This window comes from Hyperoodon ampullatus (genome assembly GCF_949752795.1).
Source record: "Hyperoodon ampullatus genome assembly, chromosome: 16".
Lineage (NCBI taxonomy): Eukaryota > Metazoa > Chordata > Mammalia > Artiodactyla > Ziphiidae > Hyperoodon > Hyperoodon ampullatus.
The window spans coordinates 54,617,168-54,629,748 of record NC_136929.1 but is presented as its reverse complement, the minus strand read 5'-3'; the positions used below and the strand labels follow the sequence as shown (position 1 = coordinate 54,629,748).

The following is a 12,581-nucleotide window of genomic DNA, read 5'->3' as shown; positions in this document are numbered from 1 at the left end:
AACATCTGCTCCAACAGGGGGACATTTCCCCAGTCCTCACTACCTTATATACACAAACATGTCACCTGAACAGTAGTAATTATTCATATTTGATTCATGTGTGGCCCCCATCTGCTGCTACAGGATCACCTACCCTTTGGAAATTCTTTTTCTTCAGTCTTTCTATAGTTCTCTACAAGGTAGCTCTCATGGGTCCATAATCAAGTCTATTCCTGCCAGTGCCACTGGTCTACCAAGCTGAAAGGGTACTGCCACTCCCAGAAGTATCCCATTTCCCTCTAGAATTCCCCAGGGCTGAACAGTCCTCAGGAGTCCACTATTTGTCTCACAAGTACAGTGGGTTCCACCACCTTTCCATCAGTATCATTTCTGATGCCCGAAACCAAACTTTCAGGACCAAACTTTGCTGTGATGTGCAGTGAAATGAGTGTGTTAGATGGAATTCTAAGAATGACTCACCGTGACCTTCACTTTGTACCCCTTCCCTTTTGAGTGTGGGTGGAATCTGTGAACACAATGAGATGTCACTCCTGTGATTATGTTACTTTATATGGCAAAGGAAAGATTATCCAGTTGGGCCTAACTTAAACTGAATAAGCCCTTTAAACGCAGCGCTTTCTCCAGCTCATGGAAGAGAGAGAAGTCAGAGATACAAAGCACAAGGATTTGATGTACCATTGCTGCCCTGAAGATGGAGAGGAAAAGTAGAAAGAAATGCAGGTGCCCTCCAAAGCTGAAATTGGCCCCTGAAAGAAAACAAGGACCTCAGCCCTTTGGCCACAAGGAACAGAATCCTGTCAACATCATGAATGTCCCTGGAAGCAGATTCTTTCCCGGAGTCTCCAAGGAAGAGCTCAGCTGGACTGACACCATGACATCACTGATTATTAGAGAAATGCAAATCAAAACTACAATGAGGTTATCAGCTCACACTGGTTAGAATGGGCATCAGCAGAAAATCTACAAACAAAAGTGCTGGAGAGGATGTGGAGAAAAGGGAACACTTTTTTCAATGTAAATTGATACAGCCACTATTGAGAACAGTATGGAGGTTCCTTAAAAAACTAAAAACAGAATTACCATATGACCCAGCAATCCCACTACTGGGCATATACCCAGAGAAACCCATAATTCAAAAAGATACATGCACCCCAATGTTCACTGCAGCACTATTTACAATAGCCAGGTCATGGAAGCAACCTAAATGCCCATCGACAGACAAATGGATAAAGAAGTTGTGGTACATATATACAATGGAATATTACTCAGCCATAAAAAGGAATGAAACTGGGTCATTTGTAGAGATGTGGATGGACTTAGAGACTGTTATACAGAGTAAAGTAAGTCAGAAAGAGCAAAATAAATATTGTATATTAACACATATATGTGGAATCTTGAAAAATGGTACAGATGAACTGGACTGCAAGGTAGAAATAGAGACACAGATGTAGAGAACAAACGTACGGACACCAAGGGGGGAAAGCAGGGTTGGGGGGTGGGGGAGTTGGTGGTGGGATGAATTGGGAGATTGGGATTGACATATATACACTAATATGTATAAAATAGGTAACTAATAAGAACCTGCTGTATAAAAAATAAACAAAATAAAGTTTAAAAAATGAAAAAATGTTAAAAAAAAAAGGAAAAGGTGACATCATTACAGGTCCTATATTGGAAAAATCATAAGAGCTTATTATAAACAACTTTAAGCTAATTAATTTAAAAATTTAGATGAAATGTACCCTAAGGAAAGCTCAACTTACCAAATCCAAAAATAAACTCCAAATAGTTCTATTTCTATTACAGGAATAAGCCCATAATCTAAAGCCTTCCCTCAATGAGAATCTTAAATCCAGAAGAATTCACCAGTCCCTTCCATCAAATATTTGCCAATTAAAAATTGTCACTTGCCATCTGCCTCTACAAGGATGAAGTCTCTGGCCACTGACCTTCAACATACTCTGGAAGGAGTTTAGGGTAGAGATCAGGAATGAGGCACTCTGTGCTCTGAGAAAAACTGGCAGAACAGGTCTTCAGATAAATATTTTTCAGAAGAAGACTTTATGAACCAGAAGTGAGTTCTCACCAGACATCACGCCTGCTGGCATCTTGATCTTGGACTTTCCAGCCTCCAGAACGGTGAGAAATAAATATTTGTTGTTTAAAATGCCCCATCTGGCTACTCCCAACGTGTCTGAGCCTCACCAGCCCCTCTCCCAGGAGGCCATTGCAGTCGGCCAGCCCCTGCTTATTGGTAACCATGTGTGACCAAAAGGCCATGATCAAAAATGCCAATACACCAGAGGAGATGCAACAGGACTTGGTGTAGTGTGCTACTCAGGCACTGGAGAAATATAATATAGAGAAGGACATTGCGGCCCATATCAAGAAGGAGTTTGACAAAAAGTACAACCCCACCTGGCACTGCATCATGGGGAGAACTTCGTAGTTATGTGACACATGAAACCAAAGACTTCATCTACTTCTACCTGGGAAAAGGGCCATTCTCCTGTTCAAATCTGGTTAAAAGCATGGACTGTGCCACATACCCTGTGATCCATCACAAGAGCTGCCACCTAAATTCCAAATACCAGAGACTGAAATCTTCAGCTTTGCCTAAGGGAACACCTCGATCTTTATAGTGTTGTTTTGTACAGGGCATTCTCTGTACTAGTTTGTTGTGGTTATAAAGCAATTAGCAAAACAGCTTACATTGGTATTTATTTTCTATTCCATACCTCTCTGCCCCATGTTTTTTCTCTTCAAAATCCATTCCTTTAAATAAATAAATCTGTTGGAGAAGTGTGCATTAATTATGATTTGTCCAAATAATCTATAATAATAATAATCTAGGGTTGAAGATGGCCTATTATTGGATCTTGGGTAGGTTGGTGGGGGTGATTCCTTGAAGTTTCTGTGGGATATAACAGACCAGCCTATTCAATACTCTTGAGTTTCATTCTTGCCCATCCTGCTACTGTTGTGCATGGAAGGATACTACTTGGAAGTGCATGTTGAGAAATGCATGGCAGAGAAACTATTGGATTAACTCTTACTCCTAATCTGATCAATACTTTCCTTAAGTGCTCATTTTGTTAAAAGATACTGGTTTAGAGTGTTCTGGACCTTAGTCCTCAATTGGTGATGAACATGTAGTGGAACCCCCTTAAGCCTTCTATGACTGTAAAATTGAAATAAGCTGATAAGAAAGCTGGGCTACTGAGAAGTTTATTGGATTAAAGGTGGTCTTAAAAGGGAAAAAGCTTCCTGCATACTCTATTAGAATCACATGGAAGGCTGGTGCACACGAGACCTTCTGTGCACCACTTCCCTGGTGGGCAGTGGTTAAGAATCCGCCTGCCAATGCAGGGGACACAGGTTTGAGCTCTGGTCTGGGAAGATCTCACATGCTGCAGAGCAACTAAGCCTGTGCACCACAACTACTGAAGCCCGCACGCCTAGAGCCCGTGCTTGGAAACAAGAGAAGCCACTGCAATGAGAAGCCTCCACAATGAGAGGCCTGCGCATCACAACAAAGAGTAGCCCCCACTCACTGAAACTAAGAGGGCCTGCACACAACAATGAAGACCCAACGCAGCTAAAAATAAATAAATAAAAGTTAAAAAAAAAAAGCCACCAGAAACTCATTAAAAAAAAAAACTCTGCAAGAATTTACACTTAAAAAAATAAAATAAAATAAAATACCCAGTCTATGGTATTTTTGTTATAGCAGCCTAAATGGAATAAGACATCAGATATAAGAAGTCAGTTAAAGATTAATTCAAGAATGCAAAATAAAACATCCCATACAGGAGAGGAGGGGACAAGACAGCAGTGTAGAAGGACATGAGCTCACCTCTTCTTACAAAAACACCAAAATCACAACTAACTACTGAACAATCATCGACCAAAAAACGCTGGAACCTACCAAAAAAGATATCCTACATCCAAAGTCAAAGAAGCCGCCACAACGAGACAGTAGGAGGAGCGTGATTGTGATAAAATCAAATCCCATACCCACTGGGTGGGTGACCCACAAACTGGAAAATAACTATATCACAGAAGTTCTCCCACAGAAGTGAAAGTTCTGAGTCCCATGTCAGGCTCCCTAGCCTGGGGGTCTGACAACAGGAGGAGGAGCCCCCAAAGAATCTGGCTTTGAGGCCAGTGGGGTTTGATCGCAGGAATTCCACAGGACTAGGGGAAACAAAACTCCACTCTTAGAGGGCGCACAGAAGGTCTCGTGTGCACCAGGACCCAGGAAAAAAAGAAGTGACCTCATTGAAACCTAGGCCAGACCTACCTGCTGGTATTGAAGGGTGGAGATTCTTCAATCTCCACAAATCAATTAGTGTGATACACACATCAACAAATTGAAGAATAAAAACCATATGATCATCTCAATACATGCAGAAAAAGCTTTTGACAAAATTCAACACCGTTTTATGACAAAAACTCTCCAGAAAGTGGGCACAGAGGGAACATACCTCCACATAATAATGGTCATATATGACAAACCCACAGCTAACATCATACTCAATGGTGAAAAGCTGAAAGCATTTCCTCTAAGATCAGGAACAAGACAAGGATGTCCACTTTCACCACTTCTATTCAAAATAGATTTGGAAGTCCTAGCCACAGCAATCAGAGAAGAAAAAGAAATAAAAGTAATCCAAATTGGAAAAGAAGTAGTAAAATTGTCACTGCTTGCAGATGACATCATACTATACATAAAAAATCCTAAAGATGCTACCAGAAAACTACTACAGCTCATCAATGAATTCAGTAAAGTTTCAGAATACAAAATTAATACACAGAAATCTGTTGCATATCTATACACTAACAATGAAAGATAAGAAAGAGAAATTAAAGAAACAATCCCACTTACCATCACATCAAAAAGAATAAAATATCTTGGAATAAACCTACCTAAGGAGGCAAAAGACCTGTACTCTGAAAACTATAAGACACTAATGAAAGAAATCAAAGATGACACAAACAGATGGAACAATATACTGTGTTCTTGGATTGGAAGAATCAATACAGTCAAAACGACTATACTACCCAAAGCAATCTACAGATTCAATGTAATCCCTATCAAATTACCAATGGCATTTTTCACAGAACTAGAACAAAAAGTCTTAAAATTTATATGGAGATACAAAAGACCCCAAATAGCCAAAACAATCTTGAGAAAGAAAAACGGAGCTGGAGGAATCAGGCTCCCTGATTTCTGACTATACTACAAAACTACAGTCATCAAGACAGTAACCACACTGGCACAAAAACAGAAATATAGATCAATGGAACAGGATAGAAAGCCCAGAAATAAACCCATGCACCAATGCTCAATTAATCTACAACAAAGGAAGCAAGACTATACAATGAAGAAAAGACACTCTCTTCAATAAATGGAGATGGGAAAACTGGACAGCTACATGTAAAAGAATGAAATTAGAACATTCTTTAACACCATACACAAAAATAAACTCAAAATGGATTAAAGACTTAAATGTAAGATCTGATATTATCAAACTCTTAGAGGAAACCATAGGTAGAACACTCTTTGACATAAATCACAGCAATATCTTTTTGGATCCACCTCCTAGAGTAATGGAAATAAAAACAAAAATAAACAAGTGGGACCTAATTAAACTCAAAAGCTTTTGTACAGCAAAGGAAACCATATACAAAACAAAAAAACAACTCACAGAATGGGCGAAAATATTTGCAAACAATGGGACCGACAAGGGATTAATCTCCAAAATCTACAAACAGCTCATGCAGGCCAATATCAAAAAAAAAAAAAAAAAAAAAAAACTCAATAAAAAAAATGGGCAGAAGACTTAAATAGACATTTCTGCAAAGAAGACATACAGATGGTCAAGCAGCACATGAAAAGATGCTCAACATTGCTAATTATTAGAGAAATGCAAATCAAAACTACAATGAGATACCACTTCACACCAGCCAGAATGGCTATCATCAAAAAATCCACAAACAATAAATGCCAGAGAGGGTGTGAGATAAAAGGAACCCTCTTGCACTGCTGGTGGGAATGTAAATTGATACAGCCACTATGGAGAACAGTATGGAGGTTCCTTAAAAAACTAAAAATAAAGCTACCATATTATCCTGCAATCCCACTACTGGGCATATATCCGGAGAAAAACATGATCCAAGAGGATGCATGCACCCCAGTGTTCACTACAGCACTGTTTACAATAGCCAAGACATGGAAGCAACCTAAATGTCTGTTGACAAAGGAATGAATAAAGAAGATATAGTACATATATGCAATGGAATATTACTCAGCCATTAAAAAGAATGAAATAATGCCACTTGCAGCAACATGGATGGACCTAGAGATTGTCATACTGAGTGAAGTAAGTCAGACAAAGACAAGTATCGTATGCTATTGCCTATATGCAGAATCTAAAAAATGATATAAATGAACTTATTTACAAAACAGAAACAGACTCACAGATTTAGAGAATGAACTTAGGTTACCAGGGGGAAGGGTGCAGGGGAGGAATAGTTAAGGAGTTTGGGATTGACATGTACACACTGCTATATTTAAAATGGATAACCAACAAGGACCTACTGTATAGCATAGGGAACTCTGCTCAATATTATGTAACAACCTGAATGGGAAAAGAATTTGAAAAACAATAGATACATGTATATGTATAACTGAATCACTTTGCTGTACATCTGAAACTAACACAACATTGTTAATCACCTATACTCCAATATAAAATAAAAAGTTGAAAAAAACATTCAATGAGATATCACCTCACACCAGTTACAGTGTCCATCATCAAAAAATCTACAAACAGGGGCTTCCCTGGTGGCGCAGTGGTAGCGAGTCCGCCTGCCGATGCAGGGGACACGGGTTCGTGCCCCGGTCCGGGAAGATCCCACATGCCGCGGAGCTGCTGGGCCCGTGAGCCATGGCCGCTGAGCCTGCACGTCCGGAGCCTGTGCTCCGCAACGGGAGAGACCACAACAGTGAGAGGCCCGCGTACCGCAAAAAAAAAAAAAAAGAAAAAAAAAAAAAAAAAAAAAAATCTACAAACAGGGGCTTCCCTGGTGGCGCAGTGGTTGAGAGTCCACCTGCCGATGCAGGGGACATGGATTCGTGCCCCGGTCCGGGAAGATCCCACATGCCACGGAGCGGCTGGGCCCGTGAGCCATGGCCGCTAAGCCTGTGCGTCCGGAGCCTGTGCTCCGCAATGGGAGAGGCCACAACAGTGAGATGCCTGCGTACCGCAAAAAAAAAAAAAAAAAATCTACAAACAATAAATGCTGGAGAGGGTGTGGAGAAAAGGGAACCCTCCTACACTGTTGGTGGGAATGTAAATTGATACAGCCACTATGGAGAACAGTATGGAGGTTCCTTAAAAAACTAAAAATAGAATTACCATATGACCCAGCAATCCCACTACTGGGCATATACCCGGAGAAAACCATGGTTCAAAAGGATACATGCACCCCAATACTCATTGCAGCACTGTTTACGACAGCCAAGAAATGGAAGCAATGTAAATATCCATCAGCAGATGAATGGGTAAAGAAGATGTGGTACATATATACAATGGAATATTATTCAAACATTAAAAAGAATGAAATAATGCCATTTGCAGCAACAATGGATGGACCTGGAGATTATCATACTGAGTGAAGTAAGTCAGACAACAAAAGACAAATATCATATGATATTGCTTTTATGAGGAATCTTAAAAAATACAAAAGCTAAAGAACTAAGATCCTCTTACTTGCTTTTTGCTGTGATCTAACAGAACCCCAGTCTTGCTTGTGGCAGCAGTGGGCCCAGGTGAAAATGATCAATTCCCTGAACACTCTTGTATCTAAGAGTCAACGTAGTTCTGGCCATTGAGATATAAGAAGTCTACTGAATGGGACTTCTGAGAGGAATACCTTGTGTAAGTTTGTGATAAGAAGATTGTAAACTTGAAAGAAATTTTTCCCTTATGGAAAAGTTGTTTTTACGGTGAACTTATTCTATGAGCCCAATTTCTTGCATCTTCTCATACCTAGAAAAGCACTAAAATCATTACGGACATATGCAGACATCTGCATCTCGCCACTAGCAGCAGCCTTCTGCCAAAACGTGTGCTTGATTGCACTGTATCCCCTAAAATCACATATATACTGACTTCTCCCCTTACCTCTTTGGAGCAGGTCCTCAGAACTATCTGATAGGCTGTCTCCCAAGCTACAACTCATTTTGCCCCAAATAAAACTTAACTCACAATTCTCACATTGTGCACTTTTTTTTAGTGAACATATTTAAGGAATAAATTACATCAGACTGACAAATTCTGTAGAGTATTAAAAGAGGGACTATTTCCCAGCTCACTCAATGAGGAAAGCACAAAACTTGCCAAGGATATTAAATAAAGGAAAATTAGAGGTCCGTCTCTCATATTTACATATATTGAAACGTTTTACGCAAAATTTTAGCAAACCAAATCTAATAACATACAGAAAGGATAACACATCATGACCGATTTGGGTTTAAGAAAGAAAAAAAACACGTTTGATTAAACATTCAAAAATCAACGTACTGACCATTTCCAAAACAGGCAGTCATGGCTGCCAGGGAGGAAGTACTCACGTTGCAGGCTGAAGCATAAAGAGGGGCTGAATTTCCTAAAGCACAGGCTGGTGGAGGCTCTTTGGGCTGAGCAGAAGCTGGAGCTGGAGCTGCAGCAGGAGCGGCAGCCGGAGCCTGCGCCAGACCCTGCACTGGAGCCTGGAGCCAGAGCGAGAATTTCTGCTTCTGGCGTCGCGGCTGCCCCGGAACATCTCTGAATTGAGACTCTGCACTCGGCCAGCAGCTAGTGCTGCCTGTGCTGAGCATGCGCGGACGGCTGGGTTTGGGAGTGCAACGAGCGTCGTGAGCAATGATGCGCTGAGCTACCCATAGCACCTGGCAACTAATGGCGTGGCGTTCGTCGGCTTAAGCGACTGCCTCTTGTTTGGAGATGAGCAACTTGGTCCGCTGAGGGCTGCACCACGAGGCCTCTTCTTCAGCCACCTCTCCTCGGCCTCGAGTGCGTGCCCAACTCCAGGCCCTTATGCCCCCCTGCTCGGATAACGTGCTCACTCGCCACCTGGTTAATGACACATCATGCTGGCCAGCCGGCCTCTCGTGTTGGCCAGTGCCTTTGCTTACAGGCCCAAATCCCAGCCTTCTACTACGACGACAGCAGGCCTTGCTATCCCTGAATCTTCCCTCAACTGCCTCTGACAGAGACAGTAACCAAATGCGTGGATGGCGGGATGCTCCGTGTCTGGTGTTGTAACCATAATCCGGACGCTGGGCTGCCAGCAGACGCTAGAGGTGCTGAGGATCACTGCTGTCTGGGCCCTCTCATAGTGGCAGCCTGCTGCTCTGGGATGCCTTCAGAAGCATTTCCACAGAATTCAGCAGCTGAGCAGCAGGGCCAACTGTGCAGCTGGCGAGTAGCAACCCACTGTGGCTAATCTGCAGAACTACGAATCAAGCCTTCTGTGGCTCCAGAACCACCAGAAAGTACTGCTCGCTGCAGCTGCTGAGCCCAGAGGAGCAGGCTTCTGTCACTGACTCTAAATGACTTCTGGATTCTGGGGCCCCCCACCTGTTGCTGAACTTCAAAGTATGTGTTGTTTGCCTCTTGCTCTACACATCCCTTTGAAACGTTTGTCATCGAGGGATGCAGAAGAGCTGGAAAATCCTAGAAGTAATCCAGGAAGGGATTCGCATGGGAGTGGCCCCTCTCTCTCCATTTATGTGACTTGAAAACTGGGCAATGACTCGCAGTAATCCATGAAATAGCTTGCAGAAGGTTGATGATGCTGACTCCCAATTACCTGACTACCAATCTGTCAGAAGAATGTCCACGAGCTAATCACGCCGTCTTTGAACATTACTATAAAACTTCTCACTACCCCCTCCAGGCTGAGACACAGTTTTGAAGGCAAAAGCCTGCTGTGGCCCACCTTGCTTGGCAAAGAATAAAGCTATTCTTTTCTACTTCACCCAAAACTCTGAGAATTCATTCAGTGTCAGGGTACAGAGGCCAGATTTGTTTTCATTCCCTTCCTGTTTTGAAGATATAACAGAACTCTTATTACTACTTCTCCCAGAAAGTTACCTGAATACGTGACAGAGCTGGAGGGGAGAATTTTTTAAAATGTATTTTACCACATTAACATAATAAAAGACAAAATATGATCACCTAAACAGATGCAGAAATGTAACATCCTTTCATAAAAAATAAATCTGTTAACAAAGAATAGAAGGGAATTTTTTTTATGTATTAAAGACTATCTGTCCAGGAGGAGGAGCTTCAAGATGGCAGAAGAGTAAGACGTGGAGATCACCTTCCTCTCCACAATTACATCAGAAATGCATCTACATGTGGAACAACCCCTACAGAACACCTACTGAACGCTGGCAGAAGACCTCAGACCTCCCAAAAGGCAAGAAACTCCCCACGTACCTGGGTAAGGCAAAAGAAAAAAGAAAAAACAGAGACAAAAGGATAGGGACGGGACCTGCACCAGTGGGAGGGAGCTGTGAAGGAGGAAAGGTTTCCACACACTAGGAAGCCCTTTCGCGGGCGGAGACTGTGGGTGGCGGAGGGGAAGCTTCAGAGCCACGGAGGAGAGCACAGCAACAGGGGTGCGGAGGGCAAAGCGGAGAGATTCCCGCACAGAGGATCGGTGCCGACCGGCACTCACCAGCCCGAGAGGCTTGTCTGCTCACCCGCCGGGGCGGGCGGGGGCTGGGAGCTGAGGGGCTGGGAGCTGAGGCTCGGGCTTTGGTCGGATCGCAGGGAGAGAACTGGTGGCTAGTGCGCCACAGCTAGCCGGGAGGGAGTCCGGGAAAAGCTCTGGAGCTGCTGAAGAGGCAAGAGACTTTTTCTTGCCTCTTTGTTTCCTGTTGCGCGAGGAGACGGGATTAAGAGCGCCGCTTAAAGGAGCTCCAGAGACGGGCGTGAGCTGTGGCTATCAGCGCAGACCCCAGAGACGGGCATGAGACACTAAGGCTGCTGCTGCCGCCACCAAGAAGCCTGTGTGCAAGCACAGGTCACTGTCCACACCTCCCCTCCCGGGAGCCTGTGCAGCCCGCCACTGCCAGGGTCCCAGGATCCAGGGACAACTTCCCTGGGAGAACACACGGTGCACCTCAGGCTGGTGCAACGTCACGCCAGCCTCTGCCGCCGCAGGCTCGCCCCGCACCCGTACCCCTCCCTCCCCCCGGCCTGAGTGAGCCAGAGTCCCCGAAGCGGCTGCTCCTTTTACCCCGTCTTGTCTGAGCGAAGAACAGACGCCCTCAGGTGACCTACATGCAGAGGCGGGATCAAATCCAAAGCTGAGCCCCGGGAGCTGTGAGAACAAAGAAGAGAAAGGGAAATCTCTCCCAGAAGCCTCAGGAGCAGCAGATTAAATCTCCAGAATCAACTTGATGTACCCTGCATCTGTGGAATACCTGAATAGACAACGAATCATCCCAAACTGAGGAGGTGGACTTTGGGAGCAATGAGATAGATATATATATATTATATATTTTATATACTTTATTTCCCCTTTTTCTCTTTTTGTGAGTGTGTATGCGTATGCTTCTGTGTGTGATTTTGTCTGTATAGCTTTGCTTTTACCATTTGTCCTAGGGTTCTGTCTGTCCAGTTTTTTTTCTTTGTTTGCTTTTGGTTTTTTTAGTATAGGTTTCAGCTCTTGTTATCATAGGTGGATTTGTTTCTTGGTTTGGTTCTCTTCTTTCTTTGTTTAATTACTTTAAAAAACTTTTTAAATAATTTTTTTTGTTTTTTATTTTAATAACTTTTTAATTTTATTTTATTTTATCTTTTTCTTTCTTTCTTTCTTCCTTTCTTCCTTCCTTCCTTCCTTCCTTCCTTCCTTCCTTCCTTCCTTTTATTCTGAGCTGTGTGGATGACAGGCTTCTGGTGCTCAAACCAGGTGTCAGGGCTGTGCCTCTGAGGTGGGAGAGCCAAGTTCAGGACACTGGTCCACAAGAGACCTCCCAGCTCCACGTAATATCAAATGGGGAAAATCTCCCAGAGATCTCCATCTCAACACTAGCACCCAGCTTCACTCAACGACCAGCAAGCTATAGTGCTGGACACCCTATGCCAAACAACTAGCAAGACAGGAACACAACCCCATCCATTAGCAGAGAGGCTGCCTAAAATCATAACAAGTCCACAGACACCCCAAAACACACCACCAGACGTGGACCTGCCCACCAGAAAGACAAGATCCAGCCTCTTCCACCAGAACACAGGCACTAGTTCCCTCCACCAGGAAGCTTACACAACCCACTATATTCACATTTTAATAAAAGTTCTAGTCAGCACAGTGAAGGCAGAAAAAGAAATAAGTATATACGTGTTGGAGAGGAAGAAGTAATAAAACAACACTTTCCTCTTTTTTTTTTTTCTTTTTTGCAGAAAGCAAGATTGTATATGTAGAAAGTTCAAAGTACAATTACAAGCTATTAAAATTTAAAATCATATTTATAAGGTTACAGCTTTCATGGGGTAAATATA

The 12,581-nt window shown here is 42.9% G+C and overlaps 1 pseudogene across 1 annotated transcript; it reads left to right on the top strand.

Annotated features, from left to right (window-relative positions):
• The first annotated feature begins 2,260 nt into the window (after nt 1–2,260).
• Nucleotides 2,261–2,527, top strand: LOC307065174 (dynein light chain 1, cytoplasmic-like; annotated as a pseudogene). The gene has a single exon. The product of its transcript is annotated as a dynein light chain 1, cytoplasmic-like (transcript).
• The last annotated feature ends 10,054 nt before the right edge of the window (nt 2,528–12,581 follow it).